The following is a 21,586-nucleotide window of genomic DNA, read 5'->3' as shown; positions in this document are numbered from 1 at the left end:
GCCATTGAAGCTACATATCGGGCAGTATAATGAACGCCTGGCATCAAACCATGTTTCTGCAGACATTAAATCACCTGCCAGCTACACCTGTGTGCAATGCCCTTTTGTTCAACACCAGCCAGGAAAGCAGAAGGACCCTGTGAATGCAAGGGTTTACTCCAGTGTTTATTCAAATCAGGGGTTGCATGGTGACTGTAACGGCCGAATAAGTCTGAGGAGCGTTTTTGTTAGACAGAAAAAACAAAGGCACTGATGATGCAGAGTGACATGACAGTTAAATCTTCATAAATTAATGAGTGTTTCATTAGAATTGTAGTGTGTGTGATCCTGGCTTCGATTGATGTAAAATGTGTCTTTTGGCATGTACATTTTTTTCTGTTTTCCAGAAATGTATTAAAGTTACAATCATCAATTTCATTGTGACTGAGTCTGGCCTGGAGGACCAACTGCTCAGGTAGACACAAGACAGATATTGAATTCTGACCAAACTTTCACTCACATTCACGACCTTACCCTTTTCCTTCTCTTTTCCCCCCTTTCTTCTCCTTTCTCTACCTCCAAAACCCTTAAATTACAACCCTGCAACTTGTTTCTCTCTTTAAAGTGATGTGGTGCGTCTTGAGAGTCCACATCTTGAGGAACAGAGCAATAAGCTGATTGTTCGCATCAACGCTGACCGCAATCAGCTGAACGATATCGAGGACCGCATTGTTGAGCTTCTCTCTAACTCTAAGGGGAATATACTTGACAATGAGGAGCTCGTTCAGACTCTCCAGGAGTCAAAGGTGGGGATCTGGCAGAGATCATACCTGTCATCATTTTCAACTTTCTGATTGTTTTCCTATGTTGATGAAGATTCTCAGTCATCCAGGTCATCATACGTAGAGAAGGTTGAAGCAAGGCGTCTGGACTTGTAGAGTTTTGTAGAGTTGCTTGGATGAGCAGCGAAACGTCTTCTAGAAAACTCTACAAGTCCAGACGCCTTGCTTCAACCTTCTCTATCGTTTTCCTAATTGTAATTGAAACTTTTTGTTGTTCTTGTTCTAGTTGTCATGCTCCTCTTTCACTTCTTTTGTCTGTTTTTTCTCCACTATCTCCAGGTGACATCAGAGGCCATAAAGCATCACCTGAAGGAGGCAGAGGGGGACTCCTTCCTTGTGTATCTTGGGGAGTCCATACAGGCGTGGAGTGGCTTCCCCAGGATACAGTCGGAAGTAGAGCTTGCGGTTGATGATTTGGTCTCAGTTCTAGAATGATTGCTGCTGGGAGTTTGAGCAGACAGCTGTTTACAGGGTCTAAGTTGGAATAAAGATTAATCCTGTAAATGCAAACATCCAATCTACTGAAGTTCAAAGATGTGGGCTCGTCCGGGATTTGAAAACAGGACCTGTGAGGAACTGGAACCACTTCTTCATCTGAACCATGGGGATGCCAATTTATAACACCTGAAACCACCTCCACTGTCTGCACATACAGGAAGTTCACCCTGAATCAATGCTCTCTGTTTCAGTTAACCTGTCTGCACAGAATTATTCTCTGTAACAACATGTAGAGCCCGGATAGTTCAGGCTAATTTTCATATCTGTCCAATGAGAGACAATTATCAGAGGAGAGGTTCTGCTTCTCAGGAGGGTCACACCCTAATACAAGACCACTTCCTGTTATGCAATAAATAAACTTTATGATTCAATGTTGAGCTAATGCCACAGCCACAAAAAGACATTTCTCCCAGCTGCTAGACAGCAAGCCTTATCTAGACATGGAGGACAGCCTCCTCATGGAGGACAGTGATATGCAAAGTGTTCAGTCTTTGTTGACACAAAGAAATCTTTGCACGTATCTTTACCAATGTCAAACTGCTGACAGTCGGCAGGGTAGAGGAGGAGAAGAAGACCAATGAGAAGCAGGTTCCGTGGTGTAATGGTTAGCACTTTGGTGTAATGGTGTAATGGTTAGGACTCCAGCGATCTGAGTTCAAATCTCAGTGGAACCTTTAGTTTAGTTTGGACAGTAATACTGGTGTCCTTTCTACTTTCTCTAAAAATTCAGGGCTCATTTTGCAGATTTCCAGTCAGCATGTTGTAACTGAATAACTATCAGAGTGTATCAGAAGGAGAAGTGTCGTGACCTTCCCTGGTCACCCCGGATTGTCAGATTCCGTCTCCTGTATTCAGAACATTGAGTGAAAGAAAATACCCTGGGTTTTGTAGTTTCGCCTTTTGCAAAAGGGAGAACACCTAGTGAACACAGGCCTTTCAGTCTGCTTCACTCCCGTCCATAAGTGTTCTGCCCCTCCCCTGGACACAGGCTTGTTTTATTGAAAGTTGAGGTACATTTGCATAATAGATAAACAGTTCTTCAAGACCCTTGTAGGTATTCCCATATTGGGACATGTTGCCCCTTTATCTCCACCTACTAATTATCATAATTGGTCTAACATATTTATGACTATGAAACCCTTTGTCCCTTCTATGTTGGATGATTTATCTTAGTCCATGCCTCCTAGTGCTTCGGCCTTCACCACATCAAAGAGTTCCTCCCTAACTCTCTGTAAGAGTTATAGATGTGTTTTTCTCTAAGTGTAAGCTTATATAATCAAATACATACATGGTCTGTATCATGTCATTGCGTAAATAACCTTGTATACTTCACAGAAGTTACATAAAGATATAATTTAAATCTCTCTCCTAAATGACACCTTAATCTGGGATTAATAATGAGTATAAAAGTAGCTGAAGACATAATTTAGTATTATAACACATACCTCCTTTATAGGGCTGTCTTGATAACTGCCTCTCATTTCCACCTGTTGTCTGCTCCATTTGCACAACAGCAGCTGAAACTGATCCACAATCAGTGTTGATCCTAACTGGACAGGCTGGTTTCACACAAGTGTGACTGACTTTTTGGGGCAATATTATAACAAATACTTGTGAGACAAGATATATAAAAAGAAAGGTCAGTGCATCATGACTTCAGCTCCATTCAAAGCTTTAGGAGGCTTCATGGCCTCCATCACTCCATAAGACTGTTCCATCTGTTCTGCATCTCTGATATGTGCTGGGAGGTGGTGGCTTGGATGTTTCACTGCAGCTCATCTAGTAATAATGTGTAACACATATACACTCAACAAAAATATAAACGCAACACTTTTGTTTTTGCTCCCATGTTTCATGAGATGGACTTGAAGATCTAAACTTCATTCCAGATACACAATATTACCATTCCTCTCAAACATTGTTCACAAATCTGTCTAAATGTGTGATAGTGAGCACTTCTGCTTTGCTGAGATAATCCATCCCACCTCACAGGTGTGCCACATCAAGATGCTGATCTGACATCATGATTAGTGCACAGGTGTACCTCAAACTGCCCACAATAAAAGGCCACCCTGAGCTGTGACAGAAACAAGTTCTTCTTCAAAGATACACAACTCCAACATCTTTGTGAAGTTTGTGGACGACACAACTGTGGTGGGTCTCATCTCCGGTGGAGATGAAACAAACTACAGGAAGATGTTGATGAAGATTCTCAGTCATCCAGGTCATCATACGTAGAGAAGATTGAAGCAAGGCGTCTACAGGAATGAGGTGCACCTTCTGGCCGAGTGGTGCAGAGACCACAACCTCTCCCTGAATGTGGAGAAGACAAAGGAGATGGTTGTGGACTACAGGAGAGCACACAGTCAGCACACCCCTCTGACCATCGACGGGGTTCTTGGGTGTGCACATCACTGAGGACCTCTCCTGGACTAACAACACTGCATCCCTGACCAAGAAGGCACAGCAGCGCCTCTACTTCCTCTGCAAGCTCAAAAGAGCCAGAGCCCCTCCCTCCATCCTGTGCACCTTCTACAGAGGGGCTGTTGAGAGCATCCTGTCCAGCTGCATCACTGTGGTACGGAGCCTGCACCACCACCTGCAGGAAGACGCTTCATCGCATAGTGCTGCTCATAGCTGAGAGGATCATCAGCGTCCCTCTCCCCTCCCTCCAAGACCTCTACGACAGCCGTCTCATCCGAAAGGCCCTCCGCATCACAGGAGACCCCACCCACCCTTTACACCGCTTCTTTAGTCTGCTGCCATCAGGAAAGAGACTGCGCAGCCTCCGGGCCAGGACCAGCAGACTGAGGGACAGCTTCATCCACCAGGCTGTCAGGAAGCTGAACTCTCTCCCTGCTGTGCCCCACTTTCTCCCCCTTCCCTCTACAAAAGAACCCCCCCAAGTTAGGAACTCTGTGCACCAGCCACTTTTCCCTGTGCATTCTCTTGCACCCTAGTCATGTCATCCAGTCTCATATAAGCTGCTTAAACCATTCCTGGACTGTTTACATTATGCCAACTGCACTGTCTTGCACTATACATCTTCTGCACTCTTACTGCATTGTGCCTTCATTTTGTGCCTTGTATTTTGTGTGTGCCTCATTGTAGGTACATTTTTTTACACTTACACAAGTTTTTAGTTATATGTTATATATGGAGTGAAGAGTAACGCAATTTCGATTCTCTGTATGTCCAGCACATATAGCAGATTTGACAATAAAGCTGACTTTGAATTAAAACAAGTGAGTTGTAAAAAAAAATTCACCCCCATACAATTGACACTAGAAGAGAACCTATCATTTGAGACCAGAATGTTTTTTTGTACCAGGCTGTAAACATGTTCATTTCTACTGTGAAGTTGGACATTTTAACATGGGAGTCTATGGGTAATAACACACGTGAATTACAATTTTTCACACATGTCGTAAACATTCCAGACTAGTGGTTAAGACCTTCAAAACTCAGTGTGTAACATTGTTGGTAAAAACTGTTTGCTTTGGCATGTTTGTAGAGAAGATTGAAGCAAGGTGTCTGGACTTGTAGAGTTTTCCTGAAGAGGTTTCGCTGCTCATCCAAGCAGCTTCATCAGTTGTTGATCTGTTGGTGGGGAAACATGGTTTATATGTGGTTGCAGACCTCAGTGGGTGGTCTGGATAAAACTCACAAACAATAGCACTAAATGTTTCCATAGTTACCTGTGATGATCTGGCTGCCTGTGCCAGGTGTGTCTAATGACTGGCTAACGACTATGAGACTGCTGGTAGACAGCCCATTGTTCTTGCTGTTAGCATGTGACTTGGAGTGAAACTTCCTGGGAATGGATGAAATAACTGCTTTGTATGTGGTAAAAAGATGAGGCCACCACCTCGAGAAGGTTTTACCAGCTTAACATAGATGGCTTCCTTGACTTCCTCTCTGTCTAAAATGTGAACATTGTTGTCCTCAAAGGAGTGTCCTTTGTCTTTGAGGTGGAGGTGAACAGCTGAGTCTTGTCCTGAGGAGGTGGCTCTCCTGTGCTGAGCCATTCTCCTGTGGAGTGGTTGTTTAGTTTCTCCAGTGTACAGATCAGAGCATTCCTCACTGCACTGGACTGCATATATGATATTGCTGTGTTTCTCCCTGGGAGTTTTATCCTTTGGGTGTACCAGTTTCTGTCTCAGGATTGTCCTCCAGTGGAGACTGCAACTTTAACACAGCGCCTTGGACGAAAAGCAGACTTGCAGAATGAAAGGCAGCATTTCGGAATGAAAAGCATTCCAGAATGAAATTCAAATTTCCGGAATGAAAGGCAGTAATCCAGAATAAGTGGCAGCATTCCAGAATAGACATCAGTATTCTGGAATGATAGGCAGAATTCCCGAATAACACTCTGTATAGTGGAACAGAAGTCAGCAAGACATCATTCTGGAATGAAAAGCATCCCAGAATGGAAGAAAGCATTCCCAAATGAAAGGCAGAAATCTAGAATGAGAGCATCCTGGAATAGACATCCATCCACCCACTCCAGAATGATAGGCAGGATTCTGGAATGGTAGACAAAATTCTGGGATTAAACCCCTAACCCAACAGCGGCCTGTGATGTCATGGAAGCGTGCGTTCCAAAATGGAAGGCAACATTCCAGGACAAAAGTCAGCATAACAGAATGAAAAGCAGATTTGCGGAATGAAAGACACCATTCCAGAATGAAAAGCAGTCCATAATGAAAGACAAAATTTTGGAGCGAAATGCAGAAATCGAGAATAAACAGTAGCATTCCAGTATAGACATCAGTATTCCGGAATGATAGGCAGAATTCCCGAATAACATCATAACATCATTTAATCAATAGGGCTCGACCGATTAGCTCGATCCCCATACGGCCAATCTGTGTTTTCATTGTTGAAGCGTGGACATGCCTGTTTCACTTACTGTGTGCTGGTTGGTACATTGGACTCAAGGATTGGTTTTTGAAGACACTCCTCCAAGTGGTGTCTTCAGTTCTGCTACTATTCTGGTTGGGAATCTGAGTTTTATGTGTTCAGGATCTCTGTGGGTGGATCTTGCAGGAAATCAGACTTTTAATCTGAGGGCCCAGGGTTCAAGTCCCTGTTCAGGAGCAACACTATATATTCCTAACCAGAAATCTTTGTACATATCTTTACCAATGTCAAACTAAGAAAAACATGTGCTTTGTGTTGTTCTTCCACCAACTGAAACATGAAAAGCAAGAAGTCACATGTGGCTCGTTGGTCTAGGGGTATGATTCTCGCTTAGGGTGCGAGAGGTCCCGGGTTCAAATCCCGGACGAGCCCTTATCTTTGAAATTCTGTAGATTAGATAGTCTGTCTCATGTTTACATTTACAGGAATAATCTTCAACCCAAATAGGTTCATATTCCAATTTAGACCCTGTAAACAGCAGTCTGCTCAAACTCCTAGAAGCAAGGCGTCTGGACTTGTAGAGTTTTCTAGAAAGCTTGCTTCAATCTTCTCTACGTATGATGACCTGGATGACTGAGAATATTCATCAACATCATTCTAGAACTGATATTGTTTCTTCAAGAGAAAAAGTCTTTGCACTGAGGACTAACGTCGGAAGTAAAGGCTGCACGTAGACATTTTAAGCCAATGATCCCCTCGGCAATAATAAGGAATGTCAACTCACTACTGAATAAGATGGATGAGCTGTTTGCGCTGAACAATCAACAGAGTTACCGTGAGTTCAGCTTATACATCTTCACAGAGATGTGGCTCACTGATATGAGACTGGATGCTAACGTGGATCTACCAGGCTTTACTGCTGTGAGAGCCGACAGAGACATGAACGCTTGCGGGAAGAGCAGAGGTTCATCATATATGTGAATGAACGCCCAGGACATGTCTCAGTGAAAAAGGTACTGTGTTGTCAGGACTTGGAACTGTTAGCCTGCGGCCATATTACTTGCCGAGGGAGCTAAGTCACGTGATCGTGCTCTGTGTTTACGCCCCACCGAGCGCGGACGCATCAGCTGCCTATGAGAAGATACACACAGTAACAGCAAGACTGCAGACAAAGCACCCCGAGGCGTTTATGGTTCTGGTTCACCTGCAGCCACAGTACACCCCCTGGTCAAAAGGATGTCTAAAACCACACGTTCAATCAGGAAGTGGTCACCTGAGGCAGAGGATGGTCTGAGGGACTGCTTTGACACCACTGACTGTGATGTAATGCTAAAAACACATGTTGAGGACATAGGGGAGCAGACTCACTGCACTCAAAAAACTGATTCAAGCCCCTCTTAGAGGTGACACATTATTATTTTGTTTGTCTTATGAAAATGTTATTAATTCCAACAATACCCAAATATGTTTAGCAGATGTAACATAAATATATATTTGCTTTGACTCCCGTGGCCCTCTCAAACCGAATGAGTTCAACTAGCAGAGCAAGAGCATGAGCAGGAGATCAGCCTCTGTCCTACCCGCCATCTGCCTCTGCTTGAAACTACTGTTGGTAAGTTTTCTGTCTTCTATTCAATAAGTTTATTATCTTTATGTGAAACAATGTGCATGCCTTAAGATAAATGGACCTTGAGTTTAGGAAGAAATGTCAGTCATTGTTCATGTGAGCTACCCAAGGTCCCCACTGTCTCATGTTTGTATATTTGACTCATTTTCACAGCACTTCATTAGTTTGTTATCATAATCAGCCACCATGTACAGGTGCACCATGTACAGGTGCAGGGAGCTTGGAAATTGGTTAAAACCGAGGGGTCTAGGCCTTTCTTTTTTTTAAAGAGGCTGCACCGTGGCATGTTTAAAAGAGGATGGAACAGATCCAGAGCTCAGACACAGATTTATAAATTGTAAGCTAAAAGTGTCAACTGTGCAGAAGACCTCTTTAAAAAGACGGGATGGAATGCTGTCAGATTGGCAAGTGGCAGGCCGTAAATTTTTAACAATCTCAGTGAGGTGAGATAGTGAGACAGGCTCAAATTTGTCAAAGACAGCAGAGCTGGGAGAAGAGCTGAGGGGTCCTGGGCAGACTGCGAGAGCGGGTGTCTAAATGCTAAAATTTTACCAATACAAAATTCATTAAAAGCCTTGCACAGAGTAGGAGACGGCTCAATACAGACAGCATCACATGGATTCACCAGAGAATCAAACACATTAAAAAGAACCTGAGGCTTATGAGCATTTGCAGACACAAGTGGGGAGAAATATTCTGTCTTTGCAGCTTTAACAGCCTGCTGGTATGATGTGAGATCGTTTTGGAGGAGATCCCACAAAATTTTAGGTTTGTCCTTTTTCCATCTCCTCTCTGCCTGCCTAGATGCGCGTCTGAGCACACGAGTGGACTCGTTGAGCCAAGGCTCTTTCTGCAGCCTTACAGGCTTGAGAGTCATGGACGCGATTGAATCCAAAATCACGTCCCCACTGTCTCATGTTTGTATATTTTACTCTTTTTCACAGCACTTCATTCAGTTTGTTATCGTAATCAGCCACCATGTACAGGTGCATCTCCATAAATGAGAATATTGTGGAAAAGTTCAATATTATAAACTAATGATGTCACACTGTGATCAGATGATGAACTCAAAACACCTGCAAAGCAGACACAATCATGGGGAAGACTGCCGACTGGACAGATGTTGAATAAATAAAAAATAGTCAGCATGGTTATCCTTAGGAGCAATAATGGGAATATGACTCCCATCCATCCCCCTGCACACTGAGGGAACCCATCAAGACAGACAGTTATCAGGACCGTTACCTGGATCAGAGCCTCAATCTCACAGGTGACTGTGCCAAAGAAAAGAGGAGGAAGATGGTCTCAGGTTCTGAGGGCGACTCCAAACTGGCGTAGTAGTGTAGTAGTAGACCCACTAAAGGTTCTAGCAGTGGAAGTGAGTTGTAGATAAACTACAGATACAGGTTGGTGAAGAGGTTTCATACCTGTATACCTCAACCACGAAGGGACTCGAACCCTCAATCTTCTGATCCGAAGTCAGACGCCTTATCCATTAGGCCACGTGGTCTAGCATGTCACATAAAATTTTCTTGGCAGGTCCTGTAGAAACTGTTGTCTCTTCAAATTAAATGTACTGAATGTCGATCTATAGGAGCCAACTACCAAAGTCTTTATGTGTGGAGACATTTACAGACAGCAAAGGATAAGTTAGGAAAGATATATTCATGATTGTGACGGCCACAGGGCCTAGTGCTTGTTGTGTTTGTTCCACTCTGGTTGCAGGGTTCCATCAGGGTGGAGCTGTGTTGATTGCAGAGGCAGAACCCCTGGCCAGTGTTCTGAATGAAGTATTTAGCTCCACCTGATCCTGCACTGCAGTCTCTTCTCTTCTCCTGCATTCACCACCTGCCTCCTGTGTGCTCGGCCGTCTCAGTGTTCGTTTTGGTTGTTTTGCTTTGGTCAAATAAATGAATTGCTTTATTTAATTTAATAGCATGTGTCCGACTATTATTGTGATCAGAACGAGCGGGTCATAACACTGATAAAATAAATTCAGCTTCGATTCAGCTCAGTGTCTGGATCTAGCCCAGATCTCTCCTGGTTGGAGGAGTGCTAGGAGGCTCCTGCAGCCCCCCCCCCCCCCCCCCATTGCCTACACACGTTTGACTTCAATTATTTTTTGGGATTTTCCTTCCTGTTTGTTTCCTGTGCACCTAGCATCAGGGCCACCAGTGTGTTTACAAGCATGGACAATTGAAACAGTGTTTATTATTGAACTGCAGTATGATCATGATGGATATGAACGGCCATTTATAATAGTGGGGTTTTGTTAACTGTTTGTCTTTTGTCTGTGTCATTTAAATATATATGGTACTTCAGCAAATTTTCATCTCCCTGTCTCTATTTGACTCACTCCCAGAGCTGCTCCTACACTTCTGAGCCACTAGTCCAACTCAATACTTCCAGATTTGTAGAGATCATATACATGCTACACAACTCAATGTGTGAGTAATCCAAGTATTCATTTTTCCAGCCTCATAATGTGTTTTTTTAAGCACATTTTTGTTCAGGCTGTGGGTCATGTTTCCTGTTGATGAAGATTCTCAGTCATCCAGGTCATCATACGTAGAGAAGATTGAAGCAAGGACTTGTAGAGTTTTCGTTCAAAGTCCGCACTGCGCACTGCAAAGTCCGCACTGCAGAGTCCGCACTGCAAAGTCCGCACTGCGCACTGCAAAGTCCGCACTCAAAGTCCGCACTGCGCACTGCAAAGTCCGCACTGCAAAGTCCGCACTGCACACTGCAAAGGCTGCACTGGTCCGCACTGAGCACTGCAAAGGCAGCACTGCGCACTGCAGAGGCCCCACCAGGGCACACAGTGCAGAGCTGGAGGAGGTGTGTGTAAGAAGGCCACCCATTCACCCCGAACAAGGGTGTGTAAAAACTGCGCTGGATTGGGATGAGTCTGAATAGAACTTTGTTAGCTTTGTAAAGCTATGCAAAGTCCGCACTGCGCACTGCAAAGTCCGCACTGCGCACTGCAAAGGGTGCACTGCAAAGGCCGCACTGCAAAGTTTCACTTTGCAGTGCAGCCTTTGCAGTGTGCAGTGAATTTTCCTCAGTCTTTGAAGGAGATCTTGTTTCTGTCACAGCATTTGCCTTAAACATAAGCATCTTGTTTGAAGACAAACTTTGACAAACATTGAAGGCCAGTTTTTGGAGTAGTTGTTTGGTTTCTCCATTGTACAGAACAGAGCATGCCTCACTGCACTGGACTGCATATATCCAGGGGTGGCAGTAAAAAAAAAGCAGCTTCCCTGAGGGGAAACTCAGTGATGCTGTAACCTCTGTTATGCTGACTTTAAAAAAAAAAAATAAATACTTTAAAGCCACTGCTTTGTGGCTTTGGTGCACAATGGATAGCGCATTGGACTTCTAGTTAAACACAGGAGAAGTGATTCAAAGGTTGTCGGTTTTGAGTCCCACCAGAAGTGCTTTTTAACTTCCTGTGGCGCCGTCCTTCAGGGTGGATACCTGTTGAAGCAGCTCTCGTCCTGAGAGCTAGAAAAAAAATGAAATGTTCCTTTCAGTTGGATGAATCGACAGAGCAGAGCATCTCCAGTGCTGCTCAGTTTATAGTTTTGGTGTGCTATCCCTGGAAAGGCGATATTTTGGAAGACTTTCTGTTCTGCAAGTTATTGCGCAGATAAAGTCTGTCAATCCAGAGATTAAAGCTGCTCACTGTATGCTGCTGAACATGAGGCACTGCTGGATCACTCTGAGGTGCGATAGGTGTTGCAATGGCTGCAGCACAGCGCTCAATCAGAGGGGAAGAAGAAGGAGCAACATCACTGGAGAGCAGACTGGAGAAGAAGGCAGCGTGGTCAGAGCAGTCAGAAACAGGTGCTGCAGGGTTTCAGCCTTTCTCTGACACACAGGACACAACCTGGTTCAGACCATGTGCTTCATCTGGTGCAGAATGATACAGCTGTAAATCCCTCTGTGCCTCATCTTGAAATCTGTGTCAACACGTGCTGTCTCAACAAGTCTTTAGACCGAGGTGACATTCATGATCAGTATTGAGTATTGTGGTGTATGAGATGAGGGTAATATGTTAAGCTAGTTGTGTAACGACTGTTTAGAAGCTGTGTTCAGCAGTGTCCTCAATCAGCTGTGGATCAGCCATGGTCACAGACATTCACATGTTGTCATCAACTAAATTAGCTGTCAGTGTTCCAGCAGCTCTTTGATGCTAAGTGAGTGCTCTACCATTTGAGCTAATCCCCCTTGCTGGCACGTGCCAATGCCAAACATTGCGCCTTGTCCTGCTGCAATATGGAGCCATATCTGGGTCATACATTGTCAGCCATGCTGCTACAGTCCTTGTGTGGTGCACCCAAATATGTGCAACCACATTTGGTATTTTGAGAATCAAAAAGCAGGTAAAAACTTGATTTTGTTGATACTTTAACAGTGCTGTAATACTTTAATAAGTAATAAGATCATTATTTTGCATTTATAAAAGGTATGCCTGTGCGAATATGAGTGAATTAAGTGTTATAATGGTAAGTGGAACCTTTGGCATTGTCATTGTCACTCCTCAGTTGTCTACTGCGGACCAACTTCCTGTTTCCTGTTAGAAGCAACCCGGAGAACGAAGCGAGTGCTACAGTGTTTCTTTTGCTAACATTCTATTATTCTCAGGTCAGTGTTTGGTTAAAAATGGTCACGAATGAAAGCCTTAAGCTTCGTATTGATTCTGTATTCGCTGACAGTGATTTCATAATGATTTGGGTAACTTTGAGTAACTTTAAAAATAGTTTGTAGAAGCTAACGATGCAGCTAATTGGAAGGTAGCAGTGGTATAGCCAAGCTGTGGGTAATCTCGCGCTACTTCGAGTAATTATCGCGCTGAAATGCTCCGCTGTAATTTGTATCAAGTATATGTATATAGCACACTTACGTCGCTCCAATTGAATGTATAAGTCTCCTGATGTGTTGATGTGTGATTATAAGATAGAGTTGCATTATTTGTTCAGTGTTAAATGTAATGTTTGATGAAAGAATGAAATATTATTGGGTTTATTTTGGTGCAATGTCCAAGTCTGTATAAACTTGTATGTTTATTTAGTGAGAAATACTGTTATACTGTTTGGTGGGGAAACATGGTTTATATGTGGTTACAGACCTGCTGGAAAAACGGAGGTGGTGGCCTCAGACATCATCTTTCTACCACATACAATGCAGTGATTTCATCCATTCCAGGAAGTTTGCACATACTCACAGCAAGAACAAAGGGCTGTCAACCAGTCCCCCTCCGGCAGTCTCACAGTGGTTAGCCAGTCGTTAGACACACCTGGCCCAGGCAGCCAGAACATCACAGGTAACTATGGAAACATTTAGTGCTATTGTTTTACCCAGACCCACCGACTGAGGTCCTCCACCACATATAAACCATGTTTCCCACCAACAGGTAGAACTGATGAAGCTGCTTGGATGAGCAGCGAAACGTCTTCACGAAAACTCTACAAGTCCAGACGCCTTGCTTCAATCTTCTCTACGTATGATGACCTGGATGACTGAGAATCTTCATCAACAGGAAACATGACCCACAGCCTGAACAAAATGTGCTTAAAAATACACATTATGAGGCTGGAAAAAGAGAAAGACTTCATGAGGATGTTTTAATGGAGATGTATCTCACCCAGTCTCTCATGAAGGAATGTGATTTTAAGTTTCACAAGGTGCCTGGATATATACAGCATTACCAGGTTGATCCATTTGGAGTACATATGTACACAGAGACTGGAGTAAGCATCCTCATGCGGGAAAAAAATGTGGCTGTATATCTAGATGCTACAGGGAATGTGGTATCCAAGGTCCCTAATCAAAGTAAACGACTGCTATACTATGCCCTAACCCTTCCAGGTTGTGGTCAAAATGCACCCCCCTCCCAGTCTGTGAAATGATGACCAATGAACACTCCATCCTACTTTCTGGCTACAGTAGGATGGAGTGAAAAGTATCACAATACACTCAGAAAAGTATCACAATACACAACCCTGAACGTAAAACACACATGTGTTTAAGAGCATCTTGGAGGAAGTACAGACAGAAATGGAAGAGGATTCAGAGACCTCACTTCCTGAAGACATTCCCTACTTCTGTCCTGCAGTCCTTGATGCTCTCTTTGACAACTGCCTTGGCATATTTCCCCTTTGGAGTGGTCTCATGTGAAAAGGGATGCATGTGACCAAACAACAAATCACAACCAAAACCAGAGACACAAACTGCCACATGGAGAGATGGTTTGGAATAGTTAAACACTGTATTTTGAAAAAGCAGAGGTGCCTGAGGCCAGCAGCATTTGTTAGAATAATGTATGGGTCCTTACAGGGAAGATACAGAGAGCATATCATGTATCATAACTCTGAAAACCTGCTCATTGAAACTATGCTCAATTATGCTATGCTTATATATCATAGCATAAAACACAGGACAGGAGAAGAGCAAGCAGAGAGCAGAGCAGCAACAGAGAATTTGGGTGTAGCTGTTTTTCCTCTGTCCCCTTGGAGCTGTGACTTGTGCAATATGTCACACTAAATAAAGACATTTTTGTGACTGTATTTATGTATTTGTTTCTATTTGTTGTATAAATGTTGTACATTATATACATAAGCTGCATATACACAATACACCCAGTAGGCATATTATGTCAGATTTGGACAAACTTACGTTTGTATTTAAACATCTTTGTTTTCTAACCAGTCCAGTGTACATGAGCACCTCACCTATGGATACAGGGATAGGCTCCAGCCCCCAGTGACCCTGACGAAGCAGGTTCAGATGATGGATAGATGGATGTTGTCCACCAGGAATTAATCGTGGAAGGATGCTGGTGAAATTATTAATAGTCTGACACACTCAAACCAATAATTCAGACTATTAGATATAAAACGAGTCCAGTGTTACCATATATTGCTTTGCAGCAATCAAACTAATAAGATAATGATGTCACGTTGATACAAAGTCAGGCACAAGATTCAAAGGTAAGTAAAGGATCCTATGGAGAGGCTCCTTCCATGCCAACTGTCAGCAGCCAAGCTAGTCGGCCTATATAGGCTGCTTGTTTCTGAGTCTCTTCTGCCACCTGCTGGTCATATAGAATAACAGCATCATTTCTTTAGTTTAATCGTCACAATTTAGTGCATGTATTTGTAAAATGTTTAAGACACTTCAGGTTATTACTTTGATGATTATAAAAAGAAGAAGCAAACATGGTGTCCGTTAGGACAGCATGTGTAAAGACTGACTTGATGTTTCTATAGTTTAGCCTAATTAAAGTTACAGTACACGGTATTATTTGGCTGATGATACATTGTTGTCAAATCTGCAGATCAGATCTGATGCCAGGTGTCACACAGGTGTCTTAATTAGGGCTTAATTAGGCAGCCAGGGCTGTTACCATGGTGACAAGCTGACACACAGAGGCATACAAACTATATACTACTAAACTACTACTACTACTTTTCCACATTCAAATCACACAGTCTGTGTTTTTTATAGTCTTATGGTTTTATTCCAGCCTCTGACCTTTCATATGGTTTATTCACAGACTATTCTTTAAGGTCATGACTTCATACTGCTCTTGTCATTCAGCTGTTTGTTTTTCATTAGTGGGCCAATGCACTAGAGCCCTGTCGCACTGTTCTAGTGCATTGTTCCACTATTGTTATTGCTCATACTTCTTTATTATTCTCCTTCTTCCAGACACATTTTCGGCGCGTAACTAGCCCCACAGCTTTGACGTGAGCGACCTGAAACTTTTACAGGACGTCCGGCTATATCGGGACACCTGTGCTATTTTTCCCAATTCGACGTACGGTTTTCGCATAATTTGCAAAAAACACGTGGGCGAATGACATAGACGGTGACTGGGAGAGAGAGAGAGAAATGCAAAAATCACAAAAAGCGCAGGTGGAGTCCTGCTCTCTGTGACTTATGACTTAAATGTAACGCCACTCCAAGTGGAAAAAAAACGCGCGACAGGGTGGAATGTACCATATTCCAAGAGGGAGCGGGGAGGGGCACTAAGCCTAAATACGTTTAATTTGCATTTTTACAAATTATATTCACGTAAATAAGGTCATATTGCTTCATAATATACCGGCATATCTGGATAATTGATAAATAGTAAGTGGTTTCTGTTGTTATAAGACATGGAATTGTGGTACGTACCTTCATCATGACGTGTCAGCAGGTCGGCTTCATGCAGAGCAGGCAGCTAGCTGCTAGCTAAGGCTAAAAACAGGGAATGATTTGGCGCTGTGTTATCTGCTTTGTGTTTGTAGCTCTCACTCTCAAGTCTTCATTGAGTCATATAAATACTGCTCATAGTCGTAGTCCGGACTTTGTTTGTGGAATTGATGGATGCACCAAAGAATATGGAGTCTACAACTCACTATGGTCACATTCGAAGAAACCACCGCGAACACCTTGAACATGGCAGCAACCATTCACAGGGAGAGAAGACAACAGCAGCTTCATCAGGTGAACAGAACCGTGTGGGCATACAGTCCAGCTGAGCGACGGGGGGAAACCAGTGAGCGAACGGATGAAGCAGTGCTGGAAACAGGGTCATGTCTTCCTGTAGACTCTCTGCATCAAGTCAGTCAGAGGTGAGTCCTGTCCAGTTTAATAACAGCATCATGTTTTGTGTGGAGGAACAGTGATTTTCTTTTTAAGGAGGACATCAGGTGTAACCGTCTGACCAGACAAGCTACTGCTGTTATGTTGACTGCAAGAGAAAGCACCATCTTTCACAGGTCTGTCTACATACAACATTATTACATCTGTTTTGATTTGTGGCTCTGTTGATTATCTGCATGTCAAGGACAAGCCTAACTCTCACTGAATGGTGCACATCTGGGCTGATGCCTGCAATTGAAAACATTGTGTTTCAAATATTGTGTATATATATTGAAAATAAAAAATACATTTACAGTGACCCTATTAGTCAATGAGCTGCAGCATATTTCTCTATGAGATGTGATGTTTAATAATTCCTTGTATTTGCTCTCTGCTATCTAATTAGGATTTGAATGTACTTTGAATGCCTTAATAATGAGTTAAATAGCATCATTGTTTGGATGTTAATATAATACACTTTGTAATAGAGATTGCATGCTAATAAATTAAAAACATGGACTGCTTGTATTTAATTTGCTCTTATTCTTGTCTGTTCTGCAGAGGTTGTGAATGATGTCTTGGCAGCAATGCAGCGATATCAAGCTCTGTTGGTGACTAGTCTGAGGAGTCAGCTACAAACTGTATTTCAACATCAGGGAAGTGAACTTGAAAAGGAAGCGTTGGCAGTATTGGACCGGATTGAGGATCCATTCACATCTGTTTGGACAGCATACAGGCAGGACAATGTGATTAAGAACAATGTCAAGTGTGTGGAGTCAGAGGAGCTTTCTGTTGGCTATACCGCCTGCTGCAGAAAAAAGGGACAAAAAGGGTTCTTGCCACAGTTCCTGAATGTTTTCATTACATACCTCTGATTACAAGTTCAGAACAGTTATTGTCCCATCCAATGTGTTAGAACTGATAGATGAGCCACAAAAAACAGAAGTGGCTCTCTCTATGACATCATAGATGGAGAGCTCATGAAATCACAGCCTTTATTTCAGCCCCACCTTCTGCTTTACAGATCATTATTTGAAATCTGCAATGCACTTGGAATCTCATGCTTCCCAGAATAAGTTGCTGATGTTTTATTATACATTAGGAAACATTCATCCAAAATATGGATCAAAACCTGCTGCAATCCGTCTACTGGCTGTTGCAAAGAAGAGTGAGTTGTCTGATTGTGGAGTGGATGGAATTTTGGGCAGGTTGTATGAGGACTTGAAAATGCTATATGATGGTGTTTATATTCAGACTGCAGCTGGTGAACGTGAAATATCTGGAGCATTAGTGTCGATATGTGGAGACAACATGAGCTTTGTGGATTTAAAGAGGCTGTTGGTTCAGCCTAGAGTAAGTGCCGGCAGTGTGAAGTGTCATTTAAGGACACGCAATGTATTTTGACCAAGACAACTTTGAACTAAGGACACTAGAAAGACATGTTCGGCAGTGCAGTGACATTGAGAAGCAAATACAGAGGATCTTAGGAACAGTTTAAAGACTACATTTGGCATCAACAGGAAGAGCAAGCTGGTAGAATTTCCAGCCTTTAACTTGATTGAACAAACACCTCAGGATATGATGCATGTAATTCTTGAAGGCATTGCTCCATCAGAAATAAAGTGTGTGTTAAACATTCAGTTCTTTTAGGTCAACTAGACTTGGATGCCCTCAATACTGCATTAACTGGATTTCCCTACTCTCCGCTTGATGTCAGAGACAAACCAAGCCCTATAGCTTACAGCACATTAGCTTCAAGTGACAGTAAACTGAAGCAATCCTCAGGCCAAATGACTGTTCATTTATTATTGATACAGCTAAAGATACTGAGTTCTACAAATTCATCCTTGAACTCATAGAAGTGTTCAGATGGTGTTTGCTCCTGTCATTGGTTCTACAGACAATTAGCAGGTTAAAGAAGACCTGAACAGCATTTAAAACATCTGAAATGTCTTTTCCCTGATAAACAATATTATATCTGATTCATGCTCCATCGCAGATAGGACTCCTGGGACCGATGGTCCGTCACATGTGCATGAGGTTTGAATCAATACATTGTTTTTTCAGTGGGCTGCAAAGGTCTTTAGTAAGGCATAATCAAATGTATGAGTGTTGTCAAATGTAAGTCATCCTGAACACCCAATAGTTTTTCAATGAGTGTGCATCGGGACCAACTTCTGAAATAGCAGCATGTCATATTTGAAAGAAAAACAAGGGCTTTCCTCGGAAATGATGACACAAACAATGCAGTTGTCTGTTGAATGGATTCATCTAAATGGTAATAAATATGTACGGAGAAGACATTACTTGTAACTTAAATTGAGGGAGTTGTGTGAATGGTCTTACTCTTATAATAAGTCTTGTTGCTCCACTGGATTTATTATAAAAACATGTTTTCATCTGTTCTGGTTCTTTTTACCTCAAAATTAGCTGAATATCAAGAAAAACTTACCATACCTTCCTAAAATGAGATATAAAATCTAATGTAGAACAAGCTTGATGAGATAATATTCTTTCTGGACAAACATTAAGACCTCATTTCCTTGATACAAGGCTTTTTTTACTTTCCTGAATTCCTTTTTTTGCAGTGTAAGAAGGTATATATATACTATATATATATTATATAGATATATATATATATATATATATATATATATAGGGTATAGCTGTATACAGAACACAATATGGCTGCATGAATATAAGATTGGGACGACATGTTGCCACACAAGTGGCTGGCCTAGATGTAAGTATTTACCATAACTCAACAACACGCTTTCATACCGATGAAGTGTGATGGGATCATTCCACACGGCACACCTGATGAAGGGTTCAGAGCTCCAGTGAACAGCTACCAAATGTAAATGTAGCACTCAGAACCACCTCCAGGACTTTGATCTGCTGGATTAGTCATGGAGGAACCAGGAAACAGGACTCACCTGGACATGCAGCTGCTTGTCAGCCCTTTGTTCCATTATATATGAGCCAGCAGAAATGTGTGTGTATGAAAATGTCTACAGCTCCCGAATGGTTAATGCCACACTTTTGTCCAAACACTTGAATTAAAGCAGAAAGTCTGGACTTCACTCACATCTTGACTGTTTCATTTCAGCTTCAATCAGGAGGACTTCTCTGGCCTCCAGAGCTCAGCTCTGTCCTCTGGTTCCAGCCTTGGTCCTCCACTCACTGTGATCCTTTGTTGTACCAGGTGTAGTTTGGTGGCTACACATGTGTTCAGAAACTGTTCTGTTGTAGCAGCTGAGCTTTACTCCAATCCACCGTCACCACAAACACTTCCCCCTCTCTGTTCTTCTTCTTCCTCTGCCTCTTCTTCTTCTTCTGTGGTGTTTTCTGGCAGCTGACATCCACACAGTGACATTTCTGCCTCCTCCTGTCTTCAGTCAGACTGTTTCTCTCTACAGTCTGTAGAGAGAAGCTGACATTGTTGCACTGATTAACCTCAACCACACACACCTGTGTGAGCCGCACCATCATTCTAACAGTTCCATTGTTACACTGAGTGACAGCAAAGCAGTGAGCCCCCCTGCTGGTGATCAGCTGCATGTACCAGAAGCAGACAGAGATTTCTGATATGATGTTAAAGGTGTCACAGAGGAGGATCCGACTGTCTGACCTCTGATTCTTCTGTCAGCATCAGACACATCACAGTTTGATCAGTTTTCAGATCACACACAGCAGCATCAGTAACACTGAGCAGACATTACACACTCCATCAAACACACACACACACTGCTCACTATAACAGGGATAATAAGGTAAAGTTCGTTACAATAAATTCACATTTCACATTGTTATTATCACTTCACACCATGGCACAGTATATATGGCAGAGAGTTAAAGGTGGAATATGTAGTCAGAGTAATACCAAATATTGACACTAGGTGGCAGCACTCAGCCTCCATCCCTGCTGCACTACCAGCACCACTCTCAGTGCTTTTTGTTTCCATTGACTGTACAACATGATTCAATCCATGTTATTTATATGACAAACTATGTGTAGTGTTTCTATGTGTGTAGCTGACATGTTGCTCAGCTTCCATTGGACACATATACTAGATGGAAGCTGCAGCAGGATTGGCTGATGACTGATCACAGGTGTGAACAATCAGCCGGTGACGAGTGGAGCAGGAGCAGCTGCCCATGCTGCAGAGACACAAACAGCAGCAGCACTCTGTGACCCATGTCCACTCTGTGTGTCCTCCCTGACAGTCTGGAAACTGAGAGGAGACAGAACATTATCATACATGTTGCATAAGTAAAGTCACATGACATGCACCACTGTAAATAAAGGAAACCACATATTTTTAAGACACTTAGAGCACAGAGCCCAAGAAATAATATAATCTAAAGCTCACAAGACACAAGACGAACAGAACAGAACAGAACAAATACTTTATTTATCCCAAACTGGGAAATGTTTTCTATTGCAGCAGCAATGTACAGGGTCAGTATCATCCTATCTGCTGGTAAAAGTCTTTCTCCCGTCGGGGAATCGAACCCCGGTCTTCCACGTGACAGGCGGAGATACTATCCACTATACTAACGAGGAATGCTGACAACCACCATCTGTCATAGCAGCAGCCACCTGGTGCGGTCATGTGTCAGCTGGGGTGTGACGGAGTGGCTACGTCAGTAACTGTGGGCAGACTGCAGGTGTGTGTGCACCCAGACACACACAGGTCCCAGCTGAGAGCAGCCGGACCTTCCTGTCCTCCTGTCCATCGCTGTCCAAGGTGAACCGACACCACCAGACCACTAGGGCCATTATTTATTTAGCAGGAAAGAAGAAGATGCTCTGCAGCATTCAGGTGTGTTAACACAGTGCAGAGAGAGGAAGACATGAACAATGGTGTCAGAGCAGCAGCTGTTGCTGCATCAACCTGGAAATCCAAACTGTTTATATATATGCACAAACTGTACGTTCATAAGTCACATGACATTGCACACTGTAAATAAAAAGGAAACCACATATTTTTAAGACTCTTAGAACACAGACAGAAGTATGAATTATATATGGTTACAATCAAAAATAACTGAATGCAAATAAATGATTTTGTGGAATTTAAATCAAAACCTAAAAACACCAGAATCAGCAAATCACATGTTTGCATTACAGTGGTCCCTCCTA

General features: G+C 42.7%; 2 non-coding genes across 2 annotated transcripts; one reads left to right on the top strand and one right to left on the bottom strand.

Annotated features, from left to right (window-relative positions):
• The first annotated feature begins 6,542 nt into the window (after positions 1 to 6,542).
• trnap-agg (transfer RNA proline (anticodon AGG)) lies at positions 6,543 to 6,614 on the top strand. The gene has a single exon. It is a non-coding gene; the product is annotated as a tRNA-Pro (tRNA).
• A 2,632-nt stretch (positions 6,615 to 9,246) lies between these two features.
• Positions 9,247 to 9,319, bottom strand: trnar-ucg (transfer RNA arginine (anticodon UCG)). The gene has a single exon. It is a non-coding gene; the product is annotated as a tRNA-Arg (tRNA).
• Positions 9,320 to 21,586: the final 12,267 nt, after the last annotated feature.

This window comes from Parambassis ranga, unplaced genomic scaffold (genome assembly GCF_900634625.1).
Source record: "Parambassis ranga unplaced genomic scaffold, fParRan2.1 scaffold_22_arrow_ctg1, whole genome shotgun sequence".
Taxonomy (NCBI): Eukaryota; Metazoa; Chordata; class Actinopteri; family Ambassidae; genus Parambassis; species Parambassis ranga.
The sequence above is the reverse complement of the archived record's forward strand: the minus strand, read 5'-3'. Positions and strand labels throughout refer to the sequence as shown.